Source organism: Camellia sinensis, chromosome 2 (assembly GCF_055761805.1).
Source record: "Camellia sinensis isolate YWXY chromosome 2, ASM5576180v1, whole genome shotgun sequence".
NCBI classification, from domain to species: domain Eukaryota; kingdom Viridiplantae; phylum Streptophyta; class Magnoliopsida; order Ericales; family Theaceae; genus Camellia; species Camellia sinensis.
Genome location: NC_138962.1, coordinates 195972346 through 195992765, shown reverse-complemented (window position 1 = coordinate 195992765; position 20420 = coordinate 195972346). Strand labels below are relative to the sequence as shown.

The window sequence follows — 20420 nt, the reverse complement described above, 5'->3', positions numbered from 1 at the left end:
ATTTCCAATTCAACAAATATAGGTTGGTTTATTCACAATTCAAAATTCCAAACCCTAATTTCAAAAAATATGGATAGGATTCACAAGCATAATTTCTGATTTCTGATTCACAAGCAAAATTTCCCAACCCTAATTCCAAACCCTGATTTCTGATTTCAAAAAATTCCAAACCCTAATTTCTGATTTCAAAAAATTCCAAACCCTAATTTCTGATTTCAAAAAATTCCAAACCCTAATTTCTAAAACCACAAGCATAATTTCTGATTTCACAATTCAAAACCCTAACATTTTATGATTTCATAATTTCATAACCACACATTTAAAACCCTAATTCAAAACCCTAACACGTTAGAACCCTAACACACTTAATAATTGACATTTAAAACCCTAACATTCACATTTTCACAAACACAATAAATACATAAAATTCAAATGAGACAAAGAGAGATAGATGCCATACCACGGATAGAGAGAGAGAGAGCAGAGACAGAGAGTGAGAGCAGAGACAGAGTCTAAGAGTAGAGGGAGAGTGAGAGCAACAGTGTGAGTCTGAGAGCAGAGGGAGAGCAAGAGCAAGAGTTGAAAAAATGTAAGTGTAAAAAACGTGATTGCAAATGAGGGGGCTTGGGTTTTTTATATAAGTTGTAAAAGCATGGTTTCAATCCACGCTTTCATTTATCAACAGTGAAAGCGTGATTTCAAATCACGTTTTCTTAACAAAAAACAATGCACAGTGAAAGCGTGATTGCAAATCACGTTTTCTTAAGAAAAGGATATGCATAGTGAAAGCGTGGTTTGGAACCACGTTTTCTTCAGAAAAAAAAAATTCAAACAATATGCACAGTGAAAGCGTGTTTTGGAACCACGTTTTCTTCAGAAAAAAAAAATTATGTTAAAAGCGTGGTTTGTAATAGCGCTTTAGCCTAGTTTGGGAATTCCGTCCAAACCAGGCCTAGTTTGGGAATTAAGACAGTAAATTGGCTTAATATGGGAAAAGACTCTAGTTTGTTTGCCTCTAATATCAATTTGGTCATTTCAGTTTGCTAATGGTAATAAAATTTATTAGCACAAAAAACACTCATTGCCCTTGTAGTTTGCCTCTTATATCAATTTGGTCATTGTAATTCTAATTGCAGCCATTGTACCATGACTTTGCCACTTTGTTTCAATTTAGTCAAATTTATAACAATATTTAAAAATTGGGCTGAAATCAAAGAGTAAATTAGTTTACTCACTTTCATCCAAATGATTGAAGAGTTGGCATCTAATTTGAAATGATCCGTTTCTTTTAAATGATCCGTTTCTTTTTTAACGGACTATTTTACTTGATGTCTATTCAATTTCTTAACGAATATTATCAATTGGACTAAGTTGATATAATTTCAAAAATTACAGTGACCATAGGTATAATTTGGCCTAAAAATTGTAACAGTCCAAAATTTTAATTATCTTTTAATTCTATGCAAGTATTATTCAATTATGAATGAAGAAAATAGATTTTTTTTTATAATTATACATGTAGTTTTATAATTAGGATAAAATGTAATTTTGCAAATAGTGTAATTATTATATATATTTGGGGTCAAAATGTAATAAAATAAAAAGGAAAGAAAGGTGGCAACGGTGTGTGGGCAAGGTGTCTTGTGGTAGTGTGATATGATCAAAAAGTGACCCTCTATTTTGTTCTGCATTGTAGGTAATGCTATATGTTCCGTATGATATTGTATATATATGATTTCTGAAATATAATTCTATTATCTGAAGTGGATATGAGCAACTTATCTGTTTTGTCTTAAATGCTTATCATCTAATCAATTTTAACCTAAGTAGTTATCCATGGTGATTTTATGACTGTAATGCTCTCGGTATAATACTTCTTACTCTGCAATATGCTTATAAGTTGTTTACCAATTTTCAGGAGATAATGATTAAAGAGGGAGGTGCACTACTTGTTTGGGGAATGGGACTATGGAATAGACGCACAATGTATTTTTGTGTACAAGTTTAATTCTTTATTTTGTAAACCTCAACCTAATGGCCTTTTTGTTATAAATAAATAAAAGCTCTGATGCATATTTTGGTACCTTTATGTAAATAATGATTTCCGTTTTTGTTTGTTAATCTGTTTAGTTCTACAATCGGCCTTGGATAACAATGGTTACTAGTCGGTCACGATACCTGACTCTTAGGTGCCAGGAGCGGGTCGTGACAAAAATTATATGCATGTGGACTAAAAAAGTATTTTTAAGTATTGTTTGGTCTATGTGATATTATTGTTACAAAAATATCATTGAAAAAGGTTGTGAATATATTATCTCCTCTTCAGGTGCCAACAATATATTGACAAATCCAAGCAGCAATTTGCAGATGCACAACATCTCTAGTCAGCAACTTTCACCAAGTCTTTTTAACTCCATTGTATTTCCTATGATTTTAACTACAAAGCACGAATACTTCAAATAAGGTGATGTATCTGTATCGGATACCGATATTCTTTGGATACTTGCCGATATATATCGGATATTTATTAAAAGTATCGGATACTTCTTAATTATTTTTTCATTAATTTTGGAGTATCAGATATTTAATTTTAAAGTATCGGATATTCCAAGTCATGTTTACTTGTTTTATGAAATTAGAATTGTAACATTTCTTGCATAGTAATATGATATAATATAATTACAAGTATAAATGTAAGAATATTTTTCTAATACTTTGTTAAGTTCTTCAATAAGAAGAGCATAGTGAGTTAAATAATAAAATTTATCAAATTGATGTTTCCTAATTATTTTATGCATATGTCCCCTACAATTACATAGAAAGTAAGAATTAACAAGAGAATATAATAATGGTAAAGTTAAATATCAATAAATGAATAAACAAGTAAAGTTGAATACAATATTTTTCACTAGTGTCAAAGGAAAAGGCATAGGGACAAGTTGTGAATTGTTCTATTATTGCAATATAAATATATTAAACTTGATATTGAAATGAAATATTTGCTAGACCTATTAAAAATTTAGCAAGTAAACAATCTACTAGCTTAAATTAATACAAAATTCTTAAAGGTTAGTATTTTGCATTATAAAATTACATTGTGGTTTCTCAACGTTCTTTAACTTATGTATAACTCGCTATTAATAATTTTAAAAAATATATGTTTTACAAACGTATCTTAGTCGTACTGGTATCCTATTTTTTTAAGTTTTGTCGTATCGCCGTATCCATATCGTGTCGTATCCCTATCTCGTATCCGTATCTATGCTTCCTAGGATTTTAAAAATTGATCGATATGTATTATATCGGTTGATACATATTGAATTTTTTTTTTCTCGACATTTATAATGACTCGGATTTTACATTCACATTGGATTGATGTATAGTGGTTCCCGTCACCTTAAAACTTGTATGGTTGTCGGACTCTTGATATTGATGGGTTGGCAAGTGAACTTTAAATATTATAATTGAGGACCCTTGGGTGACGTTTGGAACCTTGATTGAAGCCTTAACAAGGTATTTAGATATGATTAGATAAAAAGTCCCAAATTTGAGTTTGAGTTTTTGACCAGCCGTCACTCTTTTGCCCTTTTCTTTTTCCACACTTTGAATTTGGATGTTAGGCTAGAACCATTGGAAATATTATTTCCGGGGCTTCGATTTGGACACAAGAATAACCTAGAACGGAGTCCCGATGAGAGAGTTATACTCATTTGAAGTTTTCATATCTGTGCTAGAAGCAGGTCCGCTCGAGCTGGAAAAGAGGCGCTCGAGCGGACTGTGCGAATTCAACAGCTTAAAAACGTGTTTTTTAGCTCATTCTTTGCATTTTCCTTTTCATTCTTCATCCCTCTCACCCTAGGTCCGAAAACCCTAGGGTTTTGACCTCAAATACCTTCTATTTCCCTAAGGATTGGCTAAGATCTCTTATAAAGAAATGAAGAAAGCTTGAAGAACAACATTTTCAACCGATTGGAATTCTGATTGGTGAAGGATTCTTCTCAAAACTTGCTTTTCTTGCTTGATTCTTGAGGTAGGGGTCCTAGTTCTCCTTCAATACTTCCATAAATAGATAGATTTGTGGTATTTTGAGTATATACATATAAAACTCACATTTTTGAGCATATAGTGTACATCATGATTTTGGGGGTTTAGGGTTTAAAATGTTGGGGGTTCAATTGTTGGGTTAATAAGGTGGATCATGAATCTTAGTTGTTTAATCAATGGGAAGATTGAAATAAAGAGTAGTGGTTTAAGAAGTTTGAATTTTTCTTGAAATTCTTGATTTTCTTGAAAACCCTAAGTTGATTCATGATGATAAACAATGATTTTGCCCAAATTGAAAGTAGAATCATGAAATTGGTAGATTGAATTATATATATACAAATTTAATTGGATTTTGGAGGTGTTTGAAAATTTTGTTAAAAATTAGCGATTGAACCTTTGTTATGGATGTTGTAAATTATGCTATAATGTGAAATGAAGATTGGGAAAGTGATTTATTAATGATATGGATGACATGAGCCTTGGGGTGAAAGGATGAAATAAAGGTTTAAGAGTTCACCTTAAACTATGTTGAATTGTGTTGATTATGTTGAATAGTGTTGATTATGTTGAGTTGTGTTGAATAATGTTGAACCGAATTGTGTTGGACTATGATGAATTGTGTTTGAATCATGTTGAATTGTGTTGAGTTGAGTTGTGTTGGGTGTGTTGAGTTTGAGTTGTGTTGTGTTGTGTTGGGTCATGTTGAGTTTGAGATGAGTTAGGTTGGGTGGTGTTGTGTTGGTACCTGGGGGGACACTACAAGAATTCACACATTTGCCGACCAAAAAAATTTTAGTCACAAAAAAATGACATTTGGCGACCAAATATTAATTAGTCGCAAATGATCATTATTTTTGGCAACCAAATATTATTGGTCGCAAAAGGTTATATTTTGGCGACCAAAAAATGAGTTGGTCGCAGAAAGTGGTATGCTTTTGCCGACCAACTACAAATTTGGTTGCCGAAGGTCACATATTTTTTGACGACCAAAAATTTGGTCGCCAAAAACTTATTTTTAGCAACCAAAAAAAATTAGTCTCAAAATTTATACTTTTAGCGACTAATATTTTAGTCGTCGTTGATTGAGATTTAGTGACTAAAAAAATTTGTCGGCGAAGATACCTTTTCTGCGACTAATATAGTCTTTTGATCACCAAAAGTTTGGAAGGGAAATTTGATTTTTATAGAGGCGGGAATTGAATTTTTTTTGCGACAAAAAGATTTGGTCGCCATTTTTAAAACGACGTCGTTTTGTACCAGCAAAATAGAAAAAAAAAAAAAAAAAAAAAGCCCTAATCTCTTCTATCTCTAGCCCGCTCTGTGTGTCTATGTTGGTCTGTCATCTCCCTCTCTGTGTTCTCTCTCTCAATCGGTGCCCACTCTCTCTAGCTCACCGAAGTCCCTCACCGCCGTTGCTCACATCCGTCGCACATCGCCACCGCCGCAAATCACCATCGCTCCTCTGTCTTTCTCTCACACAGAGGAAGCGATTGCTTGGTATTCACTGCTGTGGTTGTTGCTGGGTATTCGCCAAAAGCATACGTATGCATACGGTACCGTGATTTTTGCACTCTCTATCGTCGATTGAAGACATTGTTTACTAGGCAAGGCTGGATTCTTCCTTCTACCTGGTCCTCTGTCGAACGGGTATCCAGAAAGATTTTTGGGAATGTCTCTCCTGATGTTGTTGCAGAGAGAAGTGCCCTAATTCAAGAGTGTTTACGATCCATTCTGCACTCTAGGTTTTCATCCAGTCTTCCAAGTGCTCTAATTTGGTTCTTGTCTCCACAAACTTTTCTTCCTAGTTCTCCTGCATTTAATAAATCCAACCCTCAGTCTCTCTTTTCTGCCAGAAGCACAGACACAGACAATGTATTGACATTTGGTAGGACCATTTAAATGTTTGGCCCAAAAGAAACCTGTTTTCTATTCCCTATCCATATATGTTGTTTCATAATTTCTAAATGCCTGTAATTTGGTTACTTTCAATAACCTAAATAGTGTGTGGAAAATTTTATGGTGATGTGCTATGTTTAGAAATCAGGTACTACTATAACTGCCATTTAGTAGGGATGAGCCATATGCTCATTAGCTCATTTGATTCACATTTCAATCAATTTAGATGCTGGTATATGAATGATAACCTTATATACCTGACATGCAAATTGGCTCACACTTTCTTTTGGATTCGGTAGTTATGTCTTCTTTTGGGAGAAAGGAAGAAGAAAATCATAATTGTGGCTCTAGTCTAGTGTGTGGAAAATCATATTTTGGGTGAAAGATCTTTAATTTAGCACATCTACCATTTTTTGAACTGCTTTAAATTTTCCCTTGTTCTACAAGATGGAAACTCTATTTAAACATCATAATTCATGTCAATAGGCATCTTTTGTAAAATCTCAAGAATCTCCTATTGTGGCGGACAATGGATCACAGCCGTCCAGTACCGGACAATTGGGAATGCAAGCTCTTGGTGAAGGTTAGTATCTCCTACTGTTTAAATGTTTTATTTATTATTATTATTATTCTATGCTTTGAGCATATGCATAAATATCGGGTGTTTGTAAGGGTGTTGGTGAGTCACTCCTAATCTTTTCCATGGTCAAAAACATTATTAAATAATTTTCATGTTCACTTCTTAATATATTCCATACATGTAGCAAGAATCAAAGGGAGTTGGATTGCTTCTGGTAGAGCAGGAGTAATAATGTTCTTTTCAATATCATTTTAACATCAACTTACATTGGATTGCTTCTGGTAGAGCAGAAGTAATAATGTTCTTTTCAATATCATTTTAACATCAATGTTCTTTTCATGTAGCAAGAATCAAAGGGAGTTGGATTGCTTCTGCTAACAGTCTGAATTTGTTGTAAACAGTAGACTAGGAAGGCTAATCAAGATTTGCATTGTGGATAGGAAAGAAGGAATTGACAATGATTGGTGGCAATGAAGATAATGATTGTTAATTTGTTATGATGACATTTGAATTATAAGTCTATTTTCTTTTTGATCACCTTTTAGCCAAGTCTTTATTCATGTGTACATTCTCTTTGCTTCTCTTCCTAGAATACTCTTTATAGGTTGCAGTTATGCAATTGGATAGCATAGAAAGTATTGAATGTTGTCATCCAATTTTGATTTTGTCAATGGCTTCTCTACAATCAAAATGTGCATTTAAATGAATAATGCTCAGCAACTGTTGAGCATGGGAGTGTATTCTAGAGACCAATTTTTAGAGATAAATTCAGTTAATGATATTTTGGCTCATACTCCAATGAGGCCACATTCTAAATGTTATATATATGTACTAAGATAGGCATGCATATTAAATGGGCTCATGTTCAGACCTTGAAGTCCTCTCTTGATGAGCAAACTCTGGAATTGCAGGTTAAATATCAATTGGAGCTGAGGCCATCTCTCATGTTCAGTTATTTTATGGTATAGTTTGATATGTCAATTGTTTCATCTATATTACCCTTTTGGTACTAACTTAAGTTCATATGGATGCTGAGCATTGGTATTGTTTAGTTCATTTTATATGGGTGCTACACATGATTGCAATCCTTTATTTTTATTTTGGTTTTGTTTTGTTCTCTCCAGCATGACACATATATATATATATATATAAGAGACCTGAAGACATTTTTTTATCTATGCTGTTTCAGGGAAAAGTTCAGGCTTCCAGATATCCTGAAATCCAAACATGAGGAAAATGAAGCCTACATATCTGAATTAGAGGTTAGGTTCTTGATCTGATAATTATTAATTATTACATCAAGGTTATTATTTGTACCACCATTGCTCACTGTTTATTTAAGTTCCCAAACTGTTTTTACTTGCTTTCATATAGCATGCATTTGAGACCTCCTTGATTTTGTAGGTGATTATTTATTTGTTTATATAGAAGTTAGCGATTTTATGGAAGTTTGATTAAATCAACTATTTGTTTAGTGTTGGTAACTTAATTCTCATTTGTTCCCCTCTTATGTGCCTATATACACACATATATGTATGAATATTAACATTTTTTAGTTCTATGTTGATGTGTAATAATAATGCAACCTTTGAAGTGCTGATGCTTATGATGGGTTCTCACTAGAGGACTTTGTTCAAATATGTTTACTATATGTGTTTCATTTTCAAAGATCAAAGATAATGGGTACAAAGTTCTACCCATCAACTATAAATGTAGAGTAGTTGCACTCCAATTCAACTCCTACATACTTATCACTCAATATCAAAGCAGTTAAGTCTTTCCTATGGGCTAGGCCTAGGATGAGATTTGGGTGAAAACAATTAATAGACTTTCAATGAGCAGAATGTATACGATGGGAGCCTTTTTTATGTACAGAAATTAATGTGATATGTCATGCCATAATTGAGATTAATTAAATTTAGGACATTAATTAAGACCTTTTACATACTTTTTTATGTATACGATGAGAACCTTTTAAATAAATATTTCCTTTACAATATTTTCCATTGATAATTTGATAGTACTGCAAAATGTTATATTTCTTTCCTCAAATTATTTAGGCCATATGTATTATTTGGGCTTCCTATAAAATCCTAATATTTGCACCTTTCAAGCACAAATGCCCCCACACCCTCTGACTTCTCCGGGTGAACATACTTACTCCCTCTTCATGCTTTCAAAAGATGAGAAAAAATTGAGCGTGGAACCATTTTTTGGTCCTTTAAATCTTGCATCAGAAACTTCAATCTTTTAATTCATATCATCATGTTTCCATTCCAGAAAATTTCTGCTGAACTGTGCATGTACTGAATCTTCTAGTATGGCTTACCTTTTATTGTGCATTTGCATGCTTTGGCCTATATTTCAATTATTTCATTATGTATGAATATTTCAATTATTTCAATTCAAATATGTCTCTGATACATGTGTGAGTTCCTTTGAATCAGCTATTTATTCATGAGTCTCTGGTATGCACTTGAATGACAGAACAACAGGTTATGCATATATGCAGTTTGCTTACCCGTATGGCAAGTATAAGCAACAAGCTTTCATGGTGACAAAGAGAACAACATTTGTTACGAGAATAATATTTTAAATATGCGTTTGAATGAATTCATATGTAATGACAAGTCCCACTCAATTTTGCCTTTTAACTGTTGACAGAATGGGTGTTCTCTTCTTTTTTTAATTTTATAATATGATGAGGAATGTTGGACTGAATTTCTGGGCAGCCCATTTCTCTCAATCTGAGCCCTAATTTCAATGTCATCTTGTGAATTAATTTGAGCAGGGTTTTTAATAACAATGAACTCAGTGGCAAGATTCCTTCAACCAAAAGGACTACTGCAGACTTTAGAGATAGTGTGAGTATCTCTATCACATAGCCAATTAAAATCATAATAAGATGCTAGCTGTGAATACCCATTAAATTTTTTGAATTGAGTATACAGTGTTGGCAATGGATTTTCCTGGATATGTACGAATGTATTTCTATTTACCCACTTGCTAGCTGCTTCATTTTTGCAATATTTTCAGCCATTGATTCAGCTATTTCTTGAGATGCGCAAAGTTTGATAAATGGGTTATCCACCTTTTCTGGCATTCTTTAAGTTTTTTTTATCAGTTTGTGATTCTTAGTACCATTCTACTTGGTAGCTGCTAGAAATTGTTCTTATTTGTATTATATTTGAGCATTTGTTTAATTTTTTTTAAAGTCTATGTTCTTTATTGATCGTTTCATGGCAAAAGCATTACAATGTATGTATGAGTCTATTTCTTGTTACCCTCTTGCTATCAGTTTCATTTTTGTAATATTTTTCAACCATAGATTTACTTATTTGTTTTTATTCCTTGAAATGCTCAAATTTTGATAAATGAGATATCTATCTTTTTCTGGCATTCTTAAAGATTAGTTTTAGTTGATGATTGTTGCATTGCTTTTCAATCAACATTCTACTTGATTGAAATTGCCCCTTTTTTTTCCAGCATAAATGGACTTTTCATGTGTGGGGAATTTCGTACAGTAGTCATCTATGTAGTAGTTTCAATTTTGAAGGTAACCACTGCCAGATATTTGGGTGTATGTTTCTTTCTTCTTCTCAATAGTATTTTCTTTTCTTTTTTTTTTCAAGTAAATGACATTTCAAAACATATGTTACAATAAAGTGATTTGCCTCTCAGTATTAAGATTATTATTATTGTTCTGAAGAAGAAGTCATGACTATTGCTGAAACAAGTGGATCTCCAACTAGGCTTCAGGTTTGTGGGTCAAACTTTGTTAATTTCAATGGTTTACACTTTCAAGAGTTACATTTATTATAATTCAAAACATTGATTTTTGTTCTTATTTATGATATTTCAGGGGAAGTATGGTGCAATGGTAGTATGTTGGATTCTAGGACTTGGGTCTCCTGTCTCTTGGAACAGCATGTTGACAATAGGAGATTACTACTATAACCTGTTCCCGGTAAGTAGCCCCTTGTTAATATCCAAATTTCCACCCTTTTTCCATTATTAAACATCGCTTTTATGATTGCTAATTACAAAGTTACTTAGTCTGATCTTTTTGTTTCTTCAAATCCTCTCTTGAGATCCTATGTTAGTTTACTACTTGAGCTGATTAGGAGCAAGGTTTTAAAGGATTTTCTAAATTGACTTTGTTTAAGATTAAATTTCTCATCTCCCTTTTTAGAAGAAAATGCCTACTAGTAAGAATTGTGGGTTCATTCTTAGTAAAGTTTGGATTCCTCCAACTGTATGCAGATAAACTTGATTGATTGGAGTCTGGAACAATTGTACATATATATTCCCATATATCTTTTTAGTAAAGTTTTCAGGTTATTTACAATTTAATTCTTTTGATTTGTAGTTCTTGAAGAATTCTTCCACGTAAGACTTGAATTCTATGAGAAGAGAAAGGCAAGTTGTCTAATGTTGTTGTGTTTATCTTTTCTTCCCATTTTGAGCCCTTTCAGCTCATTGGTTTTCAAACAGAAAGTCTGCACCTCATTATAATCATCTTCATTTTATTTTACAGTACTTCGCTACTGTCATTATCTGTCACAAGGAGGTTATTTAGTGGATGACTTTATGGAATGTATTCAAGGATGAATTTGAGAATGAAAAGAACATGCTTGGTGGTTCTTTAGGACGATCAAGCACAAGGCTGATGCTTGGTGAAAAGAATGATCAAGCACAAGGCTGATGCTTCAAAACCATATATATTTCTTCCTGTTTTAGAATTTTTTTTGGATTCTTTCATTGATTTTTATAGCGGTCCCAGGTTTACCCTTGTTGTACAGTGATCCGGACATGTGTCCGTGGATGATAGTAGTTGATTATTACCTGGTGTACATCCTTTCTTACTTTGTATTTGAGTTATAGGATGTGTTGGGCAGGTTTGTTACAGGTTGGTTGAGATTAGAAACCAAAACTAGTTGCCCAGATTTTGACCTGTCCGCTCGAGCGGGGGTTTTGGCGCTCGAGCGAGAGTTTCACCCATCCAGTATTTCCTGTGCAATGTTCGACGCTCGAGCGTGGGATTGGCCGCTCGAGCGGGATTGTGTGAGTGACGCTCGAGCGGGGAGTTGGAAGCTCGAGCGGGAGACCTATCTGCAAAAGTTCTGGGAGCGTGCATCCAACGCTCGAGCGATGGATTGGACGCTCGAGCGGAGATCTGTGAGTGACGCTCGAGCGGGGATTTTGCCGCTCGAGCGGGGAGACTTTTATATAAAGCCGAGATCCGACCTTTTTGTTCACTTTTCAACATCTTTTCTCTCTTTTACTTTTCCAAAAAGGTATTTTGAGAGCTCCTCTCACTAAAACCCTAACTTCTCTATTAGGATTTATCTTGTAGGAGTTGTTTTCTCACCTTGGGCCTTTACAAAAGTTGTGTTGATCGTCGAGGGCTATCTTTTAATCTGAAAATTTCAGGATTTGGAGCATTTCTGTTTCTTCATCTTCTTCGTTGAGCCCCATCATTCGAGGTAGGGATAACCTACTCCATCTTATGAGCTTTGTCTTTGAATTTTAGCATTTTGATATGTTGGGGGTTGTTGGGTAGTTTTGAGAAAGTTTGGGACTTTGTGTAATTTTACAAAAGTTGGGGTTTTAAATATATAAACCTATATGCATGTTAGGCATAGAGAAATGAGATTAATGTTGGTACATTGATGGAAATGGAACCTTAGGGTTGTTTTGTGAATTATGGTAATTTGCCCTAATTGGTTTAATTAATTAATACATATAATTAATTGAAGAAAACGAGGAATTGAATTGAGAATGTTGAAATTGGGAATGTATGGGATTAAAGAGTGTAGACGAATCTTTTATTGCTCATCTAGTTGAGATGTCGATATATTATCCATTTGTGCATTTATTTCATGCTTAGAAATAATTTCTTTGGGCTACCGGTGGAGGGTAGTGTTGATTGTTGTAGACAATGCATGATGATTAGGCAAACTAAAACTAATCTATAGCGACCCCGGTCTTTTCTCTTTAAATTATTGTATCCGGACTTAGGTTTCGTGGATCCTGTCATTACTTATTGGTTGTTGTTGTCCTTTAATCTCTTTGTATTTGAAGTATAGGTTGGGTTGGGCGGGTCTGTTACAGGTTGGTTGATTTTAGATGCCAATAGGTGATGCCCAGATTTTGGCCTTCACGCTCGAGCGGAAGTTTTAACGCTCGAGCGGTCCCTTCGTTGTTGCTTCTCCGCTCGAGCGGGATTTTTGACGCTCGAGCGGGATTTTCCATCTCCCAGTATTTTGCTCTGCAGTTCTTCCGCTCGAACGGTAGTTTTTACGCTCAAGCGTGATCCCTTGTTTTTGCTCCTCCGCTCGAGCGGGGAGTTTGACGCTCGAGCGGGTGCAGCGCCTGCAAAACTTCTGGAAGGGTGCAATCGACGCTCGAGCGGCTTTCTTCACGCTCGAGCATGATTCTGTGTCTTACGCTCGAGCGGGGCTTTCTACGCTCGAGCGTAGAGTCGATTATATCAGTCCGTGATTTCACTTTTTGGATCACTTTTTGACCTACTTTTCCTTCATAACTTTTTAAAAACCGCCCCTGGAGTGTTTTTATCTCTCTCTCTCCCTCTCCACACCTTCTCTCCTTCGATTGATCTACTTAGAGTGAGTTTCTACCTTAGATCCTTTATTAAAAAGTTAGAGTAAGTTGAGGGCTTCGTTTTAATCTGAGAAACTTGGGATTTGGAGCACGTTGGTCTTTGGTCTTCATCTCCATCTTCTCAATACGGGTTATTTTCTTCGAGGTAGGGATTTCCTACTCCATTCTATAAGTTTTGTTCTAAGTTTTGGTATTTTGATATGTTGGGGATACTTTGGTAATTTTGGGAAAAACCCTAGTTGTATTAATAAATTAATTTGTATAATTAGTTTAAGGGAATTTGGTTAAATTCATGAAATTGAGGAATTCATTGATTAAATGGTGTGGTGGGATAATTTAAACCACTCGCCTAGTGAATTGTTGTTATATTTATTTCCAGTCTAGAAATAACTGTTTTGGGCTATCGGTGGAGGATAGTCGTGATTGTTGTAGACATTGCATGTGGATTAGGAATAACTGAAACTAATCACATTGGTTAAGTCATTAATTTTGACTATTGCATTAATACAGAAAATACGTGTATTGATTGAGCATTGCATTTGCCTACATTGTTTTGTGTGGGAGGAGATAGGGGATGTACTCCACGGTTTAGGGGAAGATAGGGGATGGACCTCTTAAACCGGATTTTTTTTGTTTGGGAGGAGATAGGGGATGGACTCCATTAGCACCATTTTTATGTGTGCTTATTATATTGAAGTGTTTTTACATGATTATTGATACAGCACTAAAATGTGTATCAAATGGGAAGTATGAAGTGTTTTGATATGAGCATGAGTCTCATTTGTTTTGTTGATATTGGAAGTAATGTGAATGTGATATATAATTCACTGTTGTAAATTTGGCCAGGTTCTGAGCCATGTTGATAATAATAGAAAGGGAAATATGTCTTAGACATTAGTGTCATGAGACTGTTTAATGATAAAATTGATTATCTTGGTTAACCATCTATTGAATGCTATAGCTTTATTCAATGCTTATATTTGGTTTAGTATTTTTCTACTGGGCTGTGGCTCACCCTTTATGGGAACATCATTTTCAGGTTCAGGTGATAAGCTACCTCCACGGACTTAGCCTGGAAGGATTTGATGTTTGGGATTTTGAAGACCTGTCTTTAGTTATATGTTTTATTTTGTTATTTTTGAGATTTCATGTAAACATTCAAGCCTAGGGCTTAACTTGTAAATGAGTTAGTACTCATCCTTTTTGTGTCCAAGTGTTAGCTTGGAAAGATGTAAGCCCTTAGGGCATTTATTTTGATGTTGCAGGATGTTACATGTGATGTCTTTCAATAAGAATACTCTGATGAATAACTCAAATGATTCATTTTCTTTTATAAATGCATGTTAATGTTATGGTTATTTTTGGTTTATTTTGAGGGCGTTACAACTTGGTATCAGAGCGTACCGGGTTCGAAAACTTTGGGTACGTGGGAAGTGATTAGTATCACAATGGGTTCGTCTCGCTTGATAGAGACTTAGATGTACTGTTATGTGCTTATATGATAGCATGTTTATGTGATTATGTGGGTATGGAACGTAGTTTCTAGGATGTTAATTGGACCCTTGAGTTTCTAGTAGTCTTGTTGGAAAGGCACTTGATCAATGCTGTTTCCAACCGGAACTATAGTAATGCTTCGGGACTATTATTATCCAGGAATGAAATTCGTAGGTGCTTATGTGATTATGTGCTTACGTGGAATGAATTATTTTTGTCCAATGCATTAGGACGCGAGTGTTTAGTTTCGGCACATTTATTAATGTGCTAACGTCTTTGTTTGTTTCCTTTATTAGGATGTCAGGGCGAGGACGAGGACGCGGTAGGCGTGGTAGGCCGGGTAGGCAGGAGGTACCGGTGCCAGAGGAGATTCCGGCAGTTCATGAGGGAATTGGCCAGGCCAATGTGGCCGAGCCAGTAGGCCAGCAGGCTATGGGCGCTTTAGCTCGAGAGATAGCAGAGGCATTCAGAGAGTCAGTAGGCATTCTTAGGGCTGAGAATCAAGCCCAGGTTGTTGTTGCAGATGCAGGACCTTCCTTTCTGAAGAGGGAGTTCTTCCGGTCTAATCCGGATGAATTTGTGGGTGATCCTAAAGAGCCGCTTAAGGCAGACGAATGGCTCGAACAGACAACGAAGACGTTTGAGATGCTTGGCATCGAAGACGAGGGGTTGAAGGTGACCTTGGCATCATTCCAGTTGAAGGGGGATGCGGGTCAGTGGTGGAAGTTCACTAAGGGGCGTATAGGAGGTACATGGGAGGCTTTTGTGAATGCTTTCCAGGAGAAGTTCTTATCTCCAGCAGTTAGGGAGAAGCTGAGAGACCAGTTCTGCCAGCTTAAGCAGTCGAGTTCTTCAGTGGCCGAGTTTGAGGCTGCATTTACTAGTTTATCCAGGTTTGCACCTGAATTGGTGGCGTCTGAGGAACGCCGTTGTATTGAGTTTGAGAGGAAGTTGAGGCGTGGCCTCAAGCTGAGAGTTGGGGGAACTATGATTCGGGATTATGGGCGTTTGGTTGATGCTGCAGCCCACATGGAAATCATGATGCAGGAGGAGGAGGAAGGACAGAAGGGCTCCAAGAGGAGTCAGGATGGTCAGAGTGATGGTAGGAGACAGAAGGGTTTTAATCCCCAACAGTCTCAGAGTAGCTTTTCTAGATCAACTTTTCCTGTGCCGAGTGCTAGTTCGGGGAAAGGCAGTCAAGGAGACATTACCTGCTTCAAATGTGGCCAGCTGGGCCACAAGTCTCCAGTTTGTCCTCAGAGGGGAGGAGTGCAGAGAGCAGCATCATCTTCGGCTCGATCTCAGAGCCAGAGTCAGGGTAGAGGCCAGCCACTATCGTGTTATCAGTGTGGTCAGCCAGGGCATATGAAGAGGTATTGCCCGCAGTTGGGTGGCACACCTGGTGCACCTGGTTTGAGGCAGATTCAGGGTCAACAGCCAGCTCAGTCGGGTCAGGCCTCGAGGGCCAATCAGGGGGCTTCATCGTCTCAGTCGGTGCAACAATCTTATGCTCCTAGGGGTGAGCAGGTTGATCAGAGGTCATCTGGGCGCGTGTATGCTGTTACCGCGCAGGATCTTGTACCGGCTCCATCTGTTGTGAGAGGTACTTTCTTGTTTTGCAACTCGGTTGCTAATGTTTTGATTGATACGGGTGCATCTCATTCCTTTGTGTCTGCTGCATTTGCATCTGTTTTGGAGTTGGAGTTAGCACAGTTAGCATCTCCTATTTGTGTAGTGTCGCCTCTTGGGGGTGAATTGATTTTGAAACACGGTGTTAGGGGTTGTGATATAGAGGTTGATTACCATAGAATCCCATTTTCCTTTGTAGTTATGCCTATGAGAGGTTTCGATGTTATTTTGGGTATGGACTGGTTATCGTCATACCGGGCAGTTATTGATTGCTACCGCCAGAGAGTCACTTGTTGTACCGTGAATGGTGAGTGTTTTCATTTTCTGGGGGACCGTGTTGGTAGTGTTTTGCCACCGGGGTATGTTCCGCGAGGACGGAGTGAGCTTAGTGGTTTACTTGCTAACCTTTCGATTAGTGAGGACGGTGAGACTTAGATTGTGTTGCCAAGGGTGGTGTGTGAGTACTCGGACGTTTTTCCCGAGGATCTTGTTGGTTTGCCACCGCATCGAGAGATTGAATTCTCTATTGACTTAGTGCCCGGCACGGCGCCGATTTCTATGGCACCTTATCGTTTTGCCCCAGCTGAGTTAGTTGAGTTGAAGATCCAACTCCAGGAGTTGCTAGATAAAGGCTTTATACGTCCTAGTGTTTCGCCTTGGGGAGCACCGGCCCTCTTTGTTAAAAAGAAAGGTGGTGCTTTGAGACTTTGTATAGATTACCGGAAATTGAATCGGGCTACGGTTAAGAATAAGTACCCTATGCCCCGTATAGATGATCTGTTCGATCAGTTGAAAGGTTCCCGTTGTTTCTCGAAGATAGACTTGAGATCAGGTTATCATCAGTTGAGAGTCAGGGAGGAGGATATTCCAAAGACGGCATTCCGTACGCGGTATGGCCACTATGAGTTTTTGGTGATGCCATTTGGGCTCACCAATGCACCGGCAGTATTTATGGATTTGATGAACCGGATATTCCGGGAATTTCTAGATCGTTTTGTAGTCGTCTTCGTGGACGACATCCTTATCTATTCACCTTCAGAGGAAGAGCACGAGGAACACTTGAGGGTGGTGCTTGATTTACTTAGAGCCCATCAGCTTTATGCTAAGTTTGGGAAGTGTGAGTTCTGGCTAGAGGAGGTGAAGTTCTTAGGCCAAGTAGTTTCTAGGGAAGGGGTGTCTGTTGATACATCCAAGATAGAGGCAGTGCAAGATTGGGTACAGCCTAAGAGTGTGTTTGAGATCCGCAGTTTTCTGGGATTAGCTGCGTATTATCGCCGGTTTGTAAGAGATTTCTCCAGATTAGCTTCGCCTTTGACTAGATTGACTCGGAAGGGAGTCAAATTTGCTTGGAGTGAGACTTGTGAAAAGTCGTTCCAGGAGTTGAAAGTTAGACTGACCACTGCTCCAGTCTTGATTATTCCGGAGAGAGAGTTGGGTTATGCAGTCTATTGTGACGCCTCACGAGAGGGTCTTGGTTGTGTGTTGATGCAAGAGGGGAAAGTGGTTGCCTATGGCTCACGTCAGTTAAAAGTTCACGAGAAGAATTACCCTACACATGATTTAGAGTTAGCGGCTGTGATATTTGCCTTGAAAATTTGGAGACATTATCTTTACGGTGAGAGGTTCGAGGTATTCTCAGATCATAAGAGTCTGAAATATCTGTTCACACAGAAAGACTTGAACTTGAGGCAGAGGAGGTGGATGGAATTCATTGAGGATTATGACTTTGAATTGCATTATCATCCGGGAAAGGCCAATGTGGTGGCCGACGCCCTTAGCAGGAAACCTGTTGGTGACATAGCTAGTATAGCCATCCGAGAGTGGGAGATGTTAGGTGCACTTGGAGAGTTTGATTTGCTTCTGGGCGAATCCGTTGAGGCTGCGGCCTTGTTTTCTGTTGTTGCGCAACCTACACTTGTGACTCGAGTGTTAGAGGCTCAGAGGGGCGACCTTGAGGTAGAATCCCTCCGTGAGAAGATTTCTGGTGGGAAGGTTGAGAAAGGTTTGACGGTGTATCCCGACCTGAGTGTGAGATACCGAGACCGTCTGTTTGTGCCGGAGTCTCATCGAGAGGAGGTACTCCGAGAGTTTCATCATTCACGCCTTGCGGTGCATCCGGGAGGTACTAAGATGTATCGGGATTTGGGTCGCCAGTTTTGGTGGCGGGGTATGAAGAGAGATGTGGCAGCTTTCGTATCTAAGTGCCTTACTTGTCAGCAAGTGAAGGCCGAACATCAGAGGCCAGCGGGTTTGTTGCAACCCTTGCCTATTGCCGAGTGGAAGTGGGAGCATGTCACTATGGACTTCGTTGTAGGTCTTCCGAGGACTCAGCGGGGCAGTGATGCTATTTGGGTGGTTGTAGACCGGTTGACTAAGTCGGCGCACTTCATTCCTATGCGCGTTAGAGATTCAGTAGATCATCTTGCCGACTTGTATATTCGGGACATAGTGAGGTTGCACGGGGTTCCAGTGACGATCGTCTCCGATAGGGACCCTCGTTTTACTGCCAGATTATGGCAGAGCTTGCAGAGCGCCTTAGGTACTAAGTTGACCTTTAGCACAGCTTATCATCCTCAGACTGACGGGCAGTCCGAGCGTACTATTTAGATCCTTGAAGATATGCTTCGGGGTTGTGTTCTTGACTTTAGCGGGTCATGGGAGAGGCATTTGCCATTAGTGGAGTTTGCCTACAACAACAGCTTCCAGTCTAGTATCGGTATGGCACCGTTTGAGGCCTTATACGGCCGACCGTGTAGGTCTCCTGTTTGTTGGACCGAGGTGGGTGATGCACCTCTGTTGGGTCCGGAGTTAGTGAGGGAAACGACGGAGAAGGTTGAGCTTATCCGTAAGAGGCTTGTTACAGCCCAGAGTCGTCAGAAATCTTATGCCGACCGTAGGAGGAGACCTTTGGTGTTCGAGGTGAGTGATCATGTCTTTTTGAAGATATCACCAAGACGGGGATTGATGAGGTTTGGGAAGAGCGGGAAGTTGTCCCCTCGATTCATTGGTCCTTTTGAGATCCTTGAGAGGATTGGCGAGACTGCTTATCGTTTAGCTTTGCCGCCGCAGTTGTCCGGAGTACATGACGTGTTTCATGTGAGTATGCTTCGGAAGTATGAGCCGGATCCATCACATGTATTGGATTGGACCGATTTAGTAGTTGATAAGGATGTCTCGTATGAGGAGAGACCGGTTCGGGTCTTGGATAAACGGGATCAAGTCTTGCGAGGCAAGACCATTCCTTTGGTGAAAGTTTTGTGGAAACATCACGGGGTGGAGGAAGCCACATGGGAACGTGAGTTGGAAGTCCGCGAGAAATATCCGGACATGTTTATTGATTTGTAATCTTGTAGTTAGATTTTGTAATATTGTCAAACTTTAAAGCTTTTTATATATGTCTTCAGCTGTAAAACATTTAGAATGTTTTGGTTAATGGAAATATTTTGGAACTTGCCTCGAAATGGAAGTTTAATCGAACATTGTATATATTGAATATATTGAAAATTGTTGAAATTGAAAGAAAATTGCATAGTGTTAATGCAGGTTGAAATATATGGTTGTTTTGCATATTGTGGCATGCCTCTTTGTTAAGAGATGGAATGGCCGGTGTTGGGTCAAGTTGTTTATTAGTGAGTTATCATATTGTTGGAATTTGAGAAAAACTTGTTTTCGAAACCTTGTGCTTAATTTCGGGGACGAAATTCTTTTAAGGAGGGGAGATTATAGCGACCCCGGTCTTTTCTCTTTAAATTATTGTATTCGGACTTAGGTTCCGTGGATCCTGTCATTACTTATTGGTTGTTGTTGTCCTTTAATCTCTTTGTATTTGAAGTATAGGTTGGGTTGGGCGGGTCTGTTACAGGTTGGTTGATTTTAGATGCCAATAGGTGATGCCCAGATTTTGGCCTTCACGCTCGAGCGGAAGTTTTAACGCTCGAGCGGTCCCTTCGTTGTTGCTTCTCCGCTCGAGCGGGATTTTTGACGCTCGAGCGGGATTTTCCATCTCCCAGTATTTTGCTCAGCAGTTCTTCCGCTCGAGCGGTAGTTTTTACGCTCGAGCGTGATCCCTTGTTTTTGCTCCTCCGCTCGAGCGGGGAGTTTGACGCTCGAGCGGGTGCAGCGCCTGCAAAACTTCTGGAAGGGTGCAATCGAC

At 38.2% G+C, this 20420-nt stretch overlaps 2 long non-coding RNA genes across 3 annotated transcripts; both read left to right on the top strand.

The window, feature by feature from the left end:
- The first annotated feature begins 6271 nt into the window (after positions 1-6271).
- Positions 6272-9552, top strand: LOC145819776 (uncharacterized). 2 transcript variants are annotated; one of them, XR_014360548.1, is made up of 4 exons: positions 6272-6523; positions 7432-7482; positions 7710-7782; positions 9312-9552. It is a non-coding gene; the product is annotated as an uncharacterized LOC145819776 (long non-coding RNA). The 2 variants fall into 2 exon arrangements; XR_014360547.1 differs by lacking the exon at positions 6272-6523 and having other exon boundaries at positions 7310-7482.
- A 325-nt stretch (positions 9553-9877) lies between these two features.
- On the top strand, positions 9878-10487 carry LOC145819775 (uncharacterized). The gene is made up of 3 exons (XR_014360546.1): positions 9878-10076; positions 10202-10279; positions 10383-10487. It is a non-coding gene; the product is annotated as an uncharacterized LOC145819775 (long non-coding RNA).
- The last annotated feature ends 9933 nt before the right edge of the window (positions 10488-20420 follow it).